At 44.5% G+C, this 16,178-nt stretch overlaps 1 protein-coding gene across 1 annotated transcript in view; it reads right to left on the reverse strand.

Moving 5' to 3' along the window:
• The window catches only part of Fhit (fragile histidine triad diadenosine triphosphatase), a 1,394,727-nt gene extending 1,381,553 nt beyond the window's left edge, over positions 1-13,174 (reverse strand). Inside the window, exon 1 of the mRNA XM_050161103.1 lies at positions 13,054-13,174. The gene's annotated coding sequence lies outside the window, so the exon portion shown is untranslated. The remainder of the gene's footprint in view (positions 1-13,053) is intronic.
• Positions 13,175-16,178: the final 3,004 nt, after the last annotated feature.

Below are 16,178 nucleotides of genomic sequence, written 5' to 3' on the forward strand. Positions count from 1 at the left end.
TTTCAAGTGAGGACCACGGACTTCATCATGAGCAAAACCATGGAGTTTGCTGAAAACGCAGATGCTTCTGGCCTCCCTGGGACCCATGCATTTGGCTCCAGCCAGCCCTTGACCCACAGGAGTTGGACCCAGCTGTTCCATCTGCACTAGGAAGCCAAGCCCAGCCAATTCCTCTCGGCCAGGGAAACCTTGGCCTCCTGCCTCCTGGAAGTTCAGGAGGCCAAAGGAAGCCTAAGCTTGGAGGAAGCTTTATCCCTGCTCCACAGAGCCAAGAGGGGGCCTCAGCTGCAGATTTATCTGTGGCCATTGGCTAATGAAGCTGCCTGACCTTTCTTTTACCCCTTAAGCCAGAAGAACTTTGCAACTAGGATGTTAAGGTGCAGTAGTCACCTGCTGGTCTTATTCCTCCCGTATCATTAACCCTCTGCTCAAAGTATCCCCATCTCCATGTAGTCAGACCACCTCTGTATTCAGACACACAAGCTGTGCACACAAGCAGTCCTTCCCTACTTCTTTTGAGCCAACCTCTCGTCTCAGAGCTGGGAATATGTCCCTTGCCTGGCCCATCCCAGCATGCCTGACTCTGGGGACGAGAAGAGCTCTAAGTGGTAGGCTCATTACCCAAGCTGGAACACCTTCAATCTATATTAATTACTTGGATATTATGCTCAAGTGGATATATTTCAGCTAATAAAAACTGAGACTCTAAATTTGATGGTAAAATCTGAAAACCTTAAAATATGTTATATCTGGTATGTCTTATGATTAGAATTTGAAGTTAGCCTGATCATAGTTGCCATATTTTTTTTCATATTTTAACCTATGTGGACTGCTTTCTAAGCAACAGTTTGCGTGTGGGATACAACTTAGATGACCTAGATCCTATGTGATTCAGAAGGGCTTGGTATCTCTCTCTCTGGCCGTCAGATTTTAGACGCTGTTACTAACACCTGAGAGACACTATTTTAAAAATGGAAATTTGTGATTTGCCTCACAGTTTTGGAGACTTAGTAGAGCACTTGGCTCAGCAGTTCTGCGCCTCTGGTGAGGCAGAAGAACACTCACATGGGTGTGTGGGCAGAGGAGGCTGGTCGCATGGCAGCGACCAGCAAGCAAAGACAGAGAGAGGGAGCTAGGCCAGATAGGCCCTTCCTTAAAAGGCACACCTCTGGTGTCCTGCCCCTCCAGCTAGGCCCCACCTCCTAAAGTTCCCAGTACTTACTAGCAACATTACCAAAAGAAGAGTCTATCAAAAGATAAGACCATTGATTAGGTCAGAGCCCTCAAGACCCTCCCTTCCCTGAAGCTCATTAGTTGGTAACCAGTCCCGTAGCACAGGGGCCTTTGGGAAAAATCTGTCACATCCAAACCAGAGGCGCACCTTAGCTTCTGCTCTCCTAGAAGATAACCACTCATTTCTCTACCACGCCTCCCCATGATTAAACGTGCTGGTGTCTACACGTTAAATCAGACCATCCAGAGAGTGAGCCCAGCTCAGTGAGAGACCTCCTCTTTCGTGTGATACACGGAAGGAGAGAAGCACGTTCCTGTTCCTTCCTGCTCTGCTCAGTCTCCCTACTGCTGCTATTCATTCTTTTGTCTCCTTCACCCTCTGTCCTCTGTGTCCTCCCCCCCCCCCCACCACCACACTGTGGCCTCATCCCTGGGAAGGTGAACAGGAACTGCCAGTGCTCCAGGGCTGACATAGCCTTTATTTCAGCAGGTCCCATCCCTTCCCTCTACCTGTCCCAAGGGCTTTACTTCTGTCTATACAATCCTGCTGCCATGGCTTACACAGCTCCTGATACAAGGGGGGAAATATCCTTTGGGTAATGCAGAATGTGAGGGCAAAGCCAAAGTTTCATTGTTGTTTTATTTTGGTGAATTTTTTTTTCTAAACTGAAAGACATGGGAAAGAGACTTCAAGCCTTGCAGAAAATGAAAATTTTGTTCTTACCACATACCACAAACTTCACTGATTAAATGACTACAGGCTGTAATCTCCTCTAACTAAAATACGCATGCATTAAACCTCATAGGGAGTACTGACACCTCAACATTATCTATGATGATTTTTAACTCCAGTAACTGTGAGTCTGAGAAACTGCGAAATACATTGAATTTTAATAGAATTCTGATTGCTAATAGAAATAGGCAAACCTGAAAGAGGGAGGAGGGGGGATTGCTAACAAACACACAAAACACCTTACCTATCTTTACTTTCCAGAATAGTCAACCGTACCTTCTTGTGAACTTTCTTAGCACTGACTCAATGTTCTCTTAGTCATACTTAATTCATCATGAAAAGGAAACACAGGCCATGACTCTAAAAATGTCATGACTCTTAAGTATGCAATGTTTTAACTGCTAAGCCCAATGGCAACAATCTCCTTCTTCCCGCATTTTCTCTTCCTCTCTCTGGTGTCAACATAGCAGGAAAACAAAGCTACTGCATTGTGAAATAGCCTCCCACTGAGTAGACACTCCAGAAAGGCTGCGGAATAACGTGCTGTTGGCTAATATACATTCAGGCCAGGAATGCTCCGAGCTGCTTGAAAAGGTTTTAAATATAAATATTCAAACATAAGTTTGTGCCTTTTCTATGGGGAAAAGGGCTTTTAAAAAGAGAGTTCTGGCAGTGACCAGAACCTGTCTGCCCCATACACACACCTTAGAAGAGTGGCTACCTGTGCGATGGCAGTTAATCTGCCGCCCAGGGAGGGAGGGCTCTTTCAACACCTCCCCAGCTAGCTGAAAGCAGGGCGTACATTCTCTTGGTGACAGAGACGTGTTTGTAAAGATGTGCCCCTCTCCCGACCAAAAAGAGCATGACTATGTGCACAGCAAGCCTTCATTTCCCATCCATTTCTGTAGGCGCCTCCTCCTAACTCACCCTGCCACCCATCTCTCCTCCTAAAGCAAGTCACCTCTCCCTCTGTTCTATCTGCACAGGGCATGCAAGCCCCAGCCTACCTCCTCTTCTCTAAAGTCTTCCACATGCATACCTAATAAAAAAGCTCCCCCTTTGCAATCTCCCCTTTGTACGCCTAATTTTTAGGGCCATAGAAGCAAGACCTAAGAGGGTAGAAGTTTTCTTCCTCTTCATATAGATAATTCAGAAAATAAAAGGTATCTAATCAAATTATCTTAATTAATCTGCCAATGGAAAATGGGAGTAATTATTTAAGAAAAGGAACCAGACTTTCGGAGAGGCGGCTCTGAGGAAGCCATGCATTTTGGACAACTGCACTAGAAACAAAGAATGTGACTAGTAAGAGCGGCTGGTACTTTCCCTGCATGGCCCTTTAGACCTCTGTACAACCTTCCCACAGCTTCTGAAAAGTTCTTCTAAACACAGTTAGAATGAGTTGGTTGTTTCTTGTTGCCAGTTATTTAGAATGAAGCAAACTAAATACGAGGAAGAGAACCCCAACCTGAAAGTCCCCATGAGGAGAATCAGGACTGGGATAAGCAAGGCTAGAGACACAAAGAGAGGCGGGGAGGGAGGCATCGCAGAGCGTGAAATGAGGACATGGCCCAGGGTACCACCACCTGTACTTACTCATTAATTCCAGGAGCGCTTTGGATGAGACATCTCATGCCTTTCACCCCCCAAGGCTTCAAATGCTACTTTCCGCATATCTTGCTCCATAACTATGACATTGGAATCACTTGAGAAACTTCCAAAAGAAAATGCCAACCCTGCCTCCTTTGCCAATCTGACTGGATCCATCTGCATGAGAACAGCCAGTCCCGGGTGGGGATGGGGGACTCTAAGGGTAGCTAGACAGCCCTGAAAACCACATATTGGAAAGCAATCCAAACAGATTAATATTGTAGAAAGGGAGAGATTTCCATTTCAATGCCTCAAAGTCCCTTCTTAATAACAGAGCTTTGACTTGAACATGGTATGTTAAGGACCTTGGGTTTTCTCATTGAATCCGAAGAGGCTCCACTATGGTCTGAAATCCCTCTCTGCCCTCGGTGGGATGCACAAATATCAGAAACAAGGTTTTATTGTCAACTTTCCTCCTTCTCTCCTGAAGCAGGTTATAAAATCTAGGAAGGATTTTCAACCTTCCCATGAAACAGGTCATAAAACGCTCATGAGAAATAACCTCCCTCTACCTGGAGGAAGGACACATCCGTATCTAAAGAAAGGGGTCATGGTAAAGAATCCGATCTAACAGGCCCTCCGTTTCCTTCAGGGTACTGACATCATATCACACTTTTTATTATGACTCAATCTACTTCATCAACCCTGGCATAAAAATACACAGGATTATGGTCTTCAACTCATCGTTACTTCATAAGGATCCATGTATCGTAAAACTTACAGTGTACAAATTTGTAGCTTTTGAAAGTTTTTCACCAGTTCTTTGTTTGGGGGAGTGGGGAGGTAGGGGGGGCTCCCTTGGCCATGAGTCCAGGATGAACAAAGGAAAGATATTTCAATTCTGCTGCACCAATAATATTTAAATCGATACAAATGGTTGGAGAACCTCTAGACATGGTATGTGTCAGGGGAGCTAAAACAATAAGGTTAAAGATAATATTCCATCCAATGTGCAGTTTATGATAAGCAAGGAAGCATGAAACAAAATGCACCAAGCTGTGAATTTATTTATTTATTTTTGGTTAGTTGACTCTTTTTTAGTATCTTACTTGGTAAACTTACAAGTTACTATATGACCCAGGCTGGCTTTGAATTCATGATCCTCCTGCCTCCACCTGCTAGGGACTGAGACTACCAGTGCTTGGCTACCACTGTGCTTGGCTTATGGGGCTTTTGTTTTATTTGTTTTGTTTGTTCGTTTGGTTGATTGGTTGGTTTTGTTTGTTTGTTTGTTTTGGTTTTTTTTGAGACAGGGTTTCTCTGTGTAATATGTAACAGATATAGCTGTCTTGTAACTAGCTCTTGTATAACAGGCTGGCCTCGAACTCATAGCAATCTGCTTACCTCTGCCTCTTGAGTGTGCTGGGATTAAATACATCCGCCTGGCAGCTTATGTTTTTTTTATTACTGTGAATAATAACAAAATGAAAAGTTACCATATACTGAAGACAGCTACTGGTTAAACATTTTCTACGGATCATGTGGAAACTGAGGCTAAGAGGAAACTGTAATACTTTACCCTGAGTCACCCAGAGGGTGGGACCAAGATTAAAAACCAAAGCCCTTTGTTCTTTTGGTCTTTGATGAGATAAATGAGAATGACCTCCACAAGAACCTATGCTGGAATACTCAGTCCCCAGTTGGTGAACCTGGGAAGGATTAGGAGGCGTGGCTTGTTGGAGGAGATGTGTCCCTGGGAGTGGGCTTTGAGGTTTCCAATCCCAGTCTTCTTTCTCTGCCTCTTGACTGCAGACCTAGATGTGAGCTCTTAGTGGTCCTGCTGCCTTTGCTCTGCTATTGTGGACCCTAGGCCTACGAAACTCTAAGCTCAATTGAGTGCTTTCTTTTATAAGCTGCCTTGCTTATAGGGCTTTGTCACAGCAATAGAACAGTGACTGAGACGGGTCCCTCCTCTCACCTACTCTCATCCCAGCTCTCCCAAACCACCTAAGAACTGCCTGAATCCTTTCTCTTCCGAGTACAGGTCATGAAGCAGTAGCAAGAGCCTATTAGACAGACTAGTCTTCTGGTTTGTGCTTGTCTACCAAATCGAAGGACACAGGCACACGCCAATGTCCAAAAACCACAGATCTATGTATATCAGCCCTTCAAGGCTCAAGGCACATCGCAGCAGAGGGGGTTATGGGAAGAATGAGTGCTACACAGGAAGATGTCAGCTTGATAAAACATGGCTGTTACACTAATGAACTCATGGGATTACCTCCACGTGACTGACATAAGATGACAAGATTGGGCCCATCAGCAGCATGTCTGCAGGAACACGTGTGGGGTTCATAAGACCTCACCTCTCCTTGGACAACTTTCGGAAATTAATGTTTGCTATGGGGTGAGGTGTCCTCCTCTATGGTAAAGCCACAGATAAACTGCCAATGCTCTAATAAATACTCCTCATTCACACTCATGCAACTAGCCACAATTAAACACAATGACGCCTCTCTCTCTCTCTCTCTCTCTCTTTCTCTCTCTCTCTCTCTCTCACACACACACACACACACAAAGTAGGAGAAAGACTTATTGGGAGGAAGATTGTAATGGGGGTAAAAATGACCAAAAATTCATCATATATGAAATTGTCAGGAGGAAGCAGCAAGCACATTTGTAGATTATTTTTTCTACATTAATTACTGCCTGACACTGATTTTCCTTACCCATTGGATATATACTTTTAAAACTATGCAAACATTTCATTCCTCACTTGAGACTGGTAGGTGATTTCCCAAATTCCCTTGGAATAAATTTCAAGACTCTCGCAGAGGCTGGACGGTGTAGAACATTATTGTCCTTGTTTTCTTTCTATTGCGGTGATGAACAACACAGAGAAGAAAGCGTTGATTTTTTTTTTTCTTAAAGCTTCCAGTCCTTCATGGGAGGGCAGGAACTGAGGCAGAGTCCTTAGGGGGATTATGCTTACTGGCCTGCTTCTTGTGGCTTGTTCAGCTTTCTTCCTTATAACAGAGGATCACATGCCCAGGGTTGGTATCGCCCACAGTGGGCTGGGTCCCTCATGTCAATCGTTAATCAAAAAAGTGCCTCCACAGACGGACCACAGGCCAATCTGATGGAGGCAAGTCCCCAGCTAAGGTTTCCTCTCCCTGGCTCACACTGGTTGTGTCCAGGAGACAGAAACGCAGCAGCACAGTGGTCTGTGTTGGTCTGTGCATCCTCACCTTGTCAGCTTCCGTAGTCAGTGGACATCACGCTTGGGTACCCAGACCTCCATTCCACTCCCCAAATCCCGGCACTTTCTTTCTTCCTTCCCTCTAGAATATTCCACCACTCACCACCATGGCTACCTTCCTCTGTATACATTCATAGCTCTCTACAATTGGTACGTAGCAGAGAGCCTAGGGGACCCAGGAGCACACGTTCTGCGTGTGTTCAGTGTTTAGGACCCTAGCGACCTCTACCTTTCCTTTGTCCACTTAGTCCTTCCTTCTTCGTTTGGCCGTGATCCTCATTTCTGGTCCTCCTTCTCTATCACTGAGTAACAGATAATGATGTCTTTATCAGCGCCATCAACTTTAGCAACAAGCCACCAGCTGCTGCCCCAGAATTACTCACCAGCTGGAGGACAGTTGCCTCTGCTGACCCCTGAGGACCCTGGCACGGGTTTTCCTCCTTTTCACAGGTAGACAAAAGGCCTCACTGACACAAACCAGCTGCTCCTCAGTCTAAGTTTAATATCTGCATGGAGCCATGGGTCAGGCTTCTCAGCAGGAAATTCTCACATTCAGTCTTTACCATCTCCCTGCCCATAAGAATACCACTGGAATGACAAGACGGGTTTTCAAGAGCGATAAAAATATTGTACTTTACGTAGGATGGCCCGCCCTTCCTCCTTTAAGAGGATAAATAAAAAAAATGATTTTGCTTTCACATATCAAGTTTCCATAGACAATGACGAACTAAGACATCTTATGTATCTATTTACTGCAGGCTCCTGGGAGCCTGGGAAGCATGCTCAGAGTTAGAAACTCTCTTCTAATCTTCACCCCATTAGGCAAAAATGCAGAGATGCCACAAGCCTCACAGAAGCCTCGGAGAAAGAGCTGAGATTTAAATCCCAGGACGCCACGTGACTGAGATGTGTTGCTTTAATCTGGATGCCGTTTCATCTGAGAAGTCAAAGTCACGGACATGCCCACATACAACCCTTTGGAAGATGACCTCGGAGGCTGAGATGTCTCTCTGCCGTGTTCACGTTGAAAGTAACATAACCACATCTTATCTTTCAAAGCTGCGATTCTACCTTAGAAGAGACAAGCGAGATTGAAAAATGCCCGGGGAGCAGAGCTCAGGGGTGCTAACGAATGCAAATCCACAGACCTGCTCTCTGTGTTCTAGTGGTCAGCCCTGCGGGGTGGTGCATGACCAGCCTACCACTGGGGAGGGTGCTGGAGGCCACGCAGATGGCTGGGAAGAGCTTCGTGCATAGCAAGTTGCTCTGAGTGTTGAGTCAGTGACTTTCAAGGCTGTGATGTCATTCTCTAATTATCCAGAAATCATCTCTCACACGGGAAAAGGTGAGAGGTGCTTGCTTACATATCTGTGAATACATAACTGAAGGGCCCGTGTGTTTTCTCGAACCAAAGTTATGGGAAACACACACAGCTTTGGACATTTCTAGTACCTCATACAGAGCGTCTGTGACCTCTGTGAAGGTAAACACAGCACCAAACACTCGTTCTCTCATCTCCGGAGGAACAAAAGAGCACTGGCAACCAAGTCAAAACTAACAGAAATGGAACACACCAAAGCTACTCGTTAAGACGAGAACATGGAAATGTCCCTAACACACGCCACCAGATGTTTGCAGGAGGGATGTGGAGTAGGGACATGAAGAGGAGGCAAGCAGGCCTCTGGCGATTCAGCCCTGTGAAGCCTCAGGAAACCCTCTCTTTGACCCAAGGCGTGAGAGGAAGACTGCTGAGATGATTTCTGAGAAGGTCCAGCTCTAGCCCACGGGGCACCTGTCGTTTAAACAGCCCTTGCACCTCAAGAGATGAGCACATCTTGATATGTATCAAATGTTTCTCGGGATTTGTTGATGAAATTGGACAACTTTAGCCATGAGAAAAAAGACTTTACTTCAACTGGCCCTAGTCTGGGGCCTCTAAAGAACAAATCTTGGGAACACGGGAGGATAGCATTATCCAGATAGCTATACATTTACTGTGCCTTCTAGCTCATTGCTTTTGCAAGAAAGATTCTGGGGAGTAGTTTTGTCTCTGTCTTAAACCAACAGCGTGACCCCAGGCAAACGGCTCTGTCTCGGGGACCAGCTTCCTCATCACTGAAATAAAGGTGCACTCAAGCCATATATAGCTACAGTTTTTGAAACCTCTACTGCCAGCGACTGTTCTGAACTCCTTGCCGTGGACATTAAAAAGTTCAAAAGGTTTTGCAACACTAGCATTGTAGGGATAAGTCCCACCCCTTAGGGGGCGTGTTCGCCTCAGGCTAAAGTTTTCCTATAAATTTGGCGAGCATGCTCCCAGCGCTCGCTTCTGCTTTCCTGGTCTCCGCAGGAACGGTGGTTCTGTAAGTCTATTCCTCCATTAAAGCTGTCTATATTTTGACAATCTGTCTGCATTCGCTTACACCGTTACATTTTGGCGTCCAACGTCGGGTGAGGAACAATTGTGGATACCGTCAAAATTAATAAAGGTTTGGTATGAAGAAGAAAAGCCATTTGGAAAAGATAAATAACAATTCATTCACAAGGATGGCGAGCATACTGATGGTAAGGAATACAGATAGGTTGGGGGCCGGGGTTCTTTTCTTATCTCCACAGGAAAATACTGAAAAACCTTCAAAGAATTTAAGGGACCCTGAATATTTAATAACTGATGGATGGAAAATAGTTACGACCCACTAAGAATCAACAGTAACATTCTACATATTAAGTAAGTATTGATTTTATATATATATATATATTTTCTTTTGTTTTTTCTCTTTGAACGCTTCTTTATAAATATGTAGAGCTGGTTTTGGAGTTGGACTATGGCTCAGTCCCTCTTCAATTCCAAGCCTGTTGATAAGAGATATCTCAGAGTTTCTGTCTCAGATCAGGAGCCATGAAATGGGACAGAATGAGGATAATTATATACTTGATAAACTTTCTTTGCTTTTCCTCATATCTGTGTCTTTCTTTATATGTCAGTATATGTCCTTGTTGTTAATGTTTAAATTTCCATAACAAGCAACAAATTTCCCTACAGTAATTTTTGAAGTTTCCAGGATGAAGATGGGGCCCCACAACATCAACTCAACCTGGTTTTTATGACGTCATGAATATTTTTTTTCTTTTTCTCTTTTTTACACGCTAATATGAGACCTGTTTTTTGGTACCAACTGCACAAGACAATTTCGAATGGTGCACATTTTTGACAACACTCTGGCCGGACCTTCTCAAAGTGCTCAGGGACTAGTTATAATTTTCTTAGGTCAAAGGTTAATTTGGGAATTTTACCATCATTTGCTTTCACAGGAGCCCCTAAGGAGAACATCGCCCCCATGTCAGCTTGAAGCAATCTTAGAGGACGTCCCCTCTCGCAACAGAGTTTGCCCTCAGGGTTAGGGACATCTTTTAGTGGTTGGTTTGGGGTTGAGGGGATGGGGAGATGTTTTATGGAATTAGGGGTATGTTCGAAAAAAAAAAAGGGGGGGATTAACTGGTTTGATGGGATGATTGGTATTTGTGAGTTACTGTTTTTAGAAAATTGTATTGGTACTGTTTTCTGTATATTGACATATTGAATATTGAATGTGAGTGTTCCTACCTCTATTTTTGTATAAGAGTATGCTTATATTGTATTGATACATCTACCATATCACAATGTACATTTCTACCTCTGATACTATTTATGTAATAACATTGTTTACATTTGATATGTAATGACATTGTTTACAGATGAAGATCATTGTCTCCATATATTGCACAGTTGTTTATTGTCTTAGTCTTTAAGTTAGATAGATATTGAGAATTATATAGATTAATAGTCATCTAAGTTTGTCATTTGTAATTAGACTAATCAGGTTCTTTAGATATATAGAGATTATACTCAGTATAGATAATCTTCAACCTCTTTGAAGAGCTGTAGAATATGGCCTTTAATATAACTCAGAGTTTCGTGATAGTGAGACACAATTGCTCCTGGCAACACTGCTCTATTCCCGAGAGAACATTGAGCACCAAAGACACTCCACTGGGAGCTTGTCTTCTTGGCAGAACTGGCCTTTGGGTTAAGAAAAGCCCATACCTCAACCACTGACAGAGATACAGAGTGTGCATCAATGGATACAACAGGACTGTCATATCCTGCCAAGACAGGGTAAGATAGTTTTGAAAAGTTCCTTGCCTTTAATAATGGTATGTCAGTTATGTTAGGCCTTAGCCAAAGTTGGTTGACTCAACAATGCAAACGAGACTTTGGGTGATTGCCCAGGTAGTCAGTTGTCTTTGTCAATTGTTACACATTTTGGATATATCTCTTTTGTTAAGTAATATTTATTCCCTTCTCGGATCTTTGATGGAGTTGAAGATTATATAATTGTAGTTACTCTCTACATTATTTAGACTCCTTGAGATAGAATGTTTAGCAAAACTTTTGATTCTCAATATTGTTTGTTATATTTATTTGTTATTATTGTATATAGTTGTATTTGGTTTAGTTCTGTCTTATTTAGACAAAAGGGGGAGATGTAGGGATAAGTCCCACCCCTTAGGGGGCGTGTTCGCCTCAGGCTAAAGTTTTCCTATAAATTTGGCGAGCGTGTTCCCAGCGCTCGCTTCTGCTTTCCTGGTCTCCGAGGGAACGGTGGTTCTGTAAGTCTATTCCTCCATTAAAGCTGTCTATATTTTGACAATATGTCTGCATTCGCTTACGCCGTTACATAGCATTTAGTGTCTAATTACAGAAGTGCCATTGTGCAATTGAAAGGTTTTGTATTCTATACTCCAACAGGCCAGAGTCTCAGAATGCATTCTGTGAGGTAGGTTCTTTTGCTAGGAAGAAACAAACTAGCAAACAGAAGGCGCTACAAACCCAAAACTTCTATTATTTTTTTTTTAAAAAAAATTCTACCATATCGCTCTAAAGGAATTTAAATTATAAATGAATCTATAGCACAATTTTGCTACTGCTATGAAACCATGACAGCCATCTCGGCCATCTTCTCAAGCTTTTTATTATGGGAGACACAGAATTATTTGAAGACCATGTAAACATGCATTAACGAAAACTCCATACCTAATACTTTTCATAGCATATGCAATCAGAGGGGGAGAAAAAGAGATGGGCGTATGTTCTCTAATCCTTTACCTTTAGCCCCATCTTAATTAAGCAGATGGAAAAAGAAGGCAGGCAAGAAGGGAGGGCATGTGGGAGTCGTAGTTCTACGGGAGTGGACTACCTCTTGGGGATCCCGAGAGTGAGACTTCAACTCCCAGAAGACATCTCTCCAGGCCAAATGGCACGTTGGGCACTGTAGTGCCAGGCCAGTAGGGTACACGGGGTAGGACTACAAATCCCAGAAGCCTCCGCAGCCCAGGTCTTGGGTCGTAAAATGGAGCCAGAAAAAAAAAAAAAAAAAAAAAAAAAAAAAAAAAAAAAAAAAAAAAAAAAAAAAAAAAGGAGCTTTCAGTTGCAATCCGCTTAAGCACAGGTTTGAGCTGAGCTGCACCTGGCAGTCCAGGCCTCGCCCTAGTTATGCCCGAAACAACCACAGGGTATTTTCAGCACAATTCTGAAAGACCGAAAATAAGCCCTTTTCCAATGACAAACTTTCGCAAGCCTGGCCTCAAGGTCGACTACAGCTCTAGGCAGCTTCTCTGGGCCACTAGAGCAGGGAGCTGATTTTTATCCACGTGAGGACCGCTGGGCGGGTGGTCCAGAGTCCCAGGGCAGAGGCAAACCCGCCTCCTTCCTTCTACCTACGTTTACAGCTTCCCGGTCCCCGCGTGTGAAACCCAAATTAAAATGCACGAAGGTGTTAAGGTCCGACGAGTGACGCGTTCTCGCGCCACAGGGAACGGATGGGAGTTTGTCGGCTTTTCTTTATTTTGCTTTCACACTTATCAAAGGCAAATTCTTTCCCGAAACTTTGTGCTCGGTGTGCCTGGCTCTGCTGCTGCCCTGGCACCGGTTCAGACCTTTGGGGACTCTAAAGCTAGGTTATCTGTTTAACCCAGACCTGTTTGGGTCAGAGGTCCCTGACACTTTTCTACGGTACTGACAAACTATTAGCCAACTACACCTCGAGAATCCGCTGGCGCGACCCCGTGCCTCAGTTTACCCCGAGGGTCTTGCAAGTGCTGGCCTGGCCCCGCCCCGCCGGCAGCAGAGGTACGCGCGTGGGAACCCAGCCCGCGCCCCACGTTCTCTTCCACTTGGGCTCGCTTCCCGGGCCCCTACCTTCCAAGATCTTGGCGGCTGGAATGAAAGGCAGAGGGCGGGAGCGCCGCCTGAGTGGGTGCCCACTGGGGTGGACCGGGGAGCTGAGGGGGGGAACGGTTCGGCTGCTGGGCCAAACGGGACGGACTACAATCCCCACAGCGCCCCGCGGCAAGGGCGGGATCCAATATGGCTTCCCGCCTGGAGACAGGAGCGGGGACCAATCGATGAGGAGCACGAGCTTACGCCCTGCCAATCGGAAGCCAAAGGGCAGTGACACCAAGTCTTGGAGTAGATTGTCTAAGGTGACACTCCCTTTTGAAAGGAGATTTTTGTCATAAATCACACAATCTTTGGCTTTTTCCAAATGAGAAAAAGAAGCATGATTATTTTCTCTTGAAACGAAAGCCTTCCCTGTACGTTTGCTTTCTTTCCTTTCGGAGCTGATCTAACGGTGCTGCGTCTCCTTTCCCCCACCTTGGCTCCTTCTTGTTTCCTTAAGACCTTTGTATTTCTCCCAGAACACATTCCCGAGGCCCCCAAAGCCCTACTTGATCCATCATACGGCTCCCTTTGTCCTCCCCTGACATCCTGTCAAAATCACAGCACAACCTTCCCATGCCTTTCCCCGGTCTTAATCCTCCGCCCTTGCAATATTTTCAACTAGGCTCTCACCAGCGAACACTGCAAGTTACTTATTGGTGCCATTTATTGTCTTACTGTTCCACCAGGATACTTGAAGAAGTAGATTTTTATTTGGCTGTCGTATTTCTTACACCTAGGGGAGCGAAACAACGAGTCAAACATAGTAAATAAGTTTTGAATAATTGAATGATATCTAGATATGACCTTCTCTTCTATCTCTCGCTCATATCCATTCAACTCATCTCTGATCACCACGGGTCTTTTATGCCTGCTCTTTTTCATTTTTATTCAGTCATTTCCTCAGTGTATTCTTTACCAGATGCCGCATGAATGGCGGAGAAATCGTTGACTTAGCCGATTCTAAACCTAAACATATTCCGGGTCTAATAATGGATGAGAGAAACAACTTAATTTCCCAATGAATGCAGTTGCAAATTCTGGAGTAACTATATGGTTGCCACATGATCACGCTCCTTAGCAGGGAGTATAATCTTCTTTCCTTCTTAGAAATGCTCCTTCCACCAGGCAGTGCAGGCAGTGGTGGCGCATACCTTTAATCCCAGCACTTGGGAGGCAGAGGCAGATGGATCTCTGTGAATTCGAGATTAGCCTGGTCTACAAAAGCTAGTTCCAGGACAGGCTCTCCAAAGCTACAGAGAAACCCTGTCTCAAAAATCTAAAAAAAGAAAGAAAGAAAATGCCCCTTTCTCTTTCTTCCATTCTCTCCCAGATCTGAGTAGGAGAAAAGAAAGATATTTGCTAATCTTTAATGTTTCTAAACAAGGAGCAGCAATGACATGTCGCTGTTTTCTGTGGCACAGCACCCTTCCCCTTGCCATTCTTTCATGACTAGCAGGAGGTTGTACGAGTCTCAGATCGCTCACCCTTTCAGAAGTTTGAACTTGCCGAGTAGCAAGGTGTGCGTAAAGCTTCCTGGTAAGAAATACCGAGGTCCTTGGAAACTACTTTGGGAGAATGTCACACAGGATGGTCGTCAAATACACCTATTAACACTGAGTCCCTAGGTAAACTAGGAATGACGGTGAAACACGGAAAGAATAACAGTTAAAACAGCAAGAACTCGGGTCAATATTACACCGAGCTAATCCCGTACATAGGGATTAAAACTCTCTCTGGGCTTCCTCACACAGGCTTCTGACAGCTTAAGGTTATTTCCTATAATACAACAATTCTTTTTAGCTTTCATGAGCATAGAGTTGGCTCCCCAGTCCCAGCTCTGCTCTAGCTGATCAGCATGAGAGATGTCACCACCCATGTCTACTGTGTAGCAGAGTGCCAAACTAAATGTGGAATAAAATCCCTGGGCCATAGGAAGCCAGGAACCATAACACTTAACCCCCCCCAAGGAAGTACCAGTCTGCAGTACTACTTAAAGATGAATATCAATACATTTAAGATATGACATTGTGTGTACTGATTGTTATAGCATTGGCAAACAGCTTATTAACATAGCTATATGAATATAAACATTTGGCTGTGAATGTTTCTGGGCTGCTGGGTGAGCTGTCACCTTAAGCAATATAAAGAACAACAAGAACATGCCGGGCGATGGTGGCGCATGCCTTTAATCCCAGCACTCGGGAGGCAGAGGCAGGCGGATCTCTGTGAGTTCGAGACCAGCCTGGTCTACAGAGCTAGTGCCAGGACAGGCTCCAAAGCCACAGAGAAACCCTGTCTCGAAAAACCAAAAAAAAAAAAAAAAAGAACACACATGGTCTTGGAGCTTGGATCTTTGGATCTGGTTTTTTGATCCAAGACTTCTTTTATTGGGGGGGGGGGGTTGTTCAAGACAGGGTTTCTCTGTAGCTTTGGGGCCTGTCCTGGAACTAGCTCTTATAGACCAGGCTGGCCTCGAACTCACAGAGCTCTGCCTGCCTCTGCCTCCCGAGTGCTGGGATTAAAGGTATATACCACCACCTTCTGCCTTCTTCCAAGATCCAAGACTTTTAAGCACCAAGACAATCAACTGGAAGGTTACAATCTAATCTAGAAACTGATTGAATAATTACTTCAGTGTAGGTTTTCCAGAAGCATGTCCTGAGAGTTGTTTATCACAGAGTACTTACAGGAAATACCAGAAAAAGAATAGGAAAGTGAAACAGGGAAGGGAAGACACACTCCCCACCACCACCACCACCACCAAGTGGCCCATCCATCATGTCACTTGCGGTGGCAACTGTAGCTCAGTCCTCCTGGGGAGTCTTAAGAAGACTATGCTGAATTGATTTATCCCAACAGGTAAGCAGAAGACCTAGGTTACTGAAGCACTAATTCCCGTCTCTCAGTAGGGGATGCTTTAGGGGATGTTTATGTTCTGAACTATCAGGCCTCTGGGAACACAAAGTTAGAAATTGAAGTCATGCCGTTGGAAATAAGACACGGGTGGAAATCTGCCACTGCTGTGTCATGGAGACTAATAGAATAAGAATAATCCCAAAATGAGGTCAATACGTACCAAGGTCTGTGTGTATGTGTGTGTG

The sequence above is a fragment of the Alexandromys fortis genome, unplaced genomic scaffold, assembly GCF_014885135.2.
Source record: "Alexandromys fortis isolate MF-2015 unplaced genomic scaffold, M_Fortis_MF-2015_v1.1 scaffold_123, whole genome shotgun sequence".
Lineage (NCBI taxonomy): Eukaryota > Metazoa > Chordata > Mammalia > Rodentia > Cricetidae > Alexandromys > Alexandromys fortis.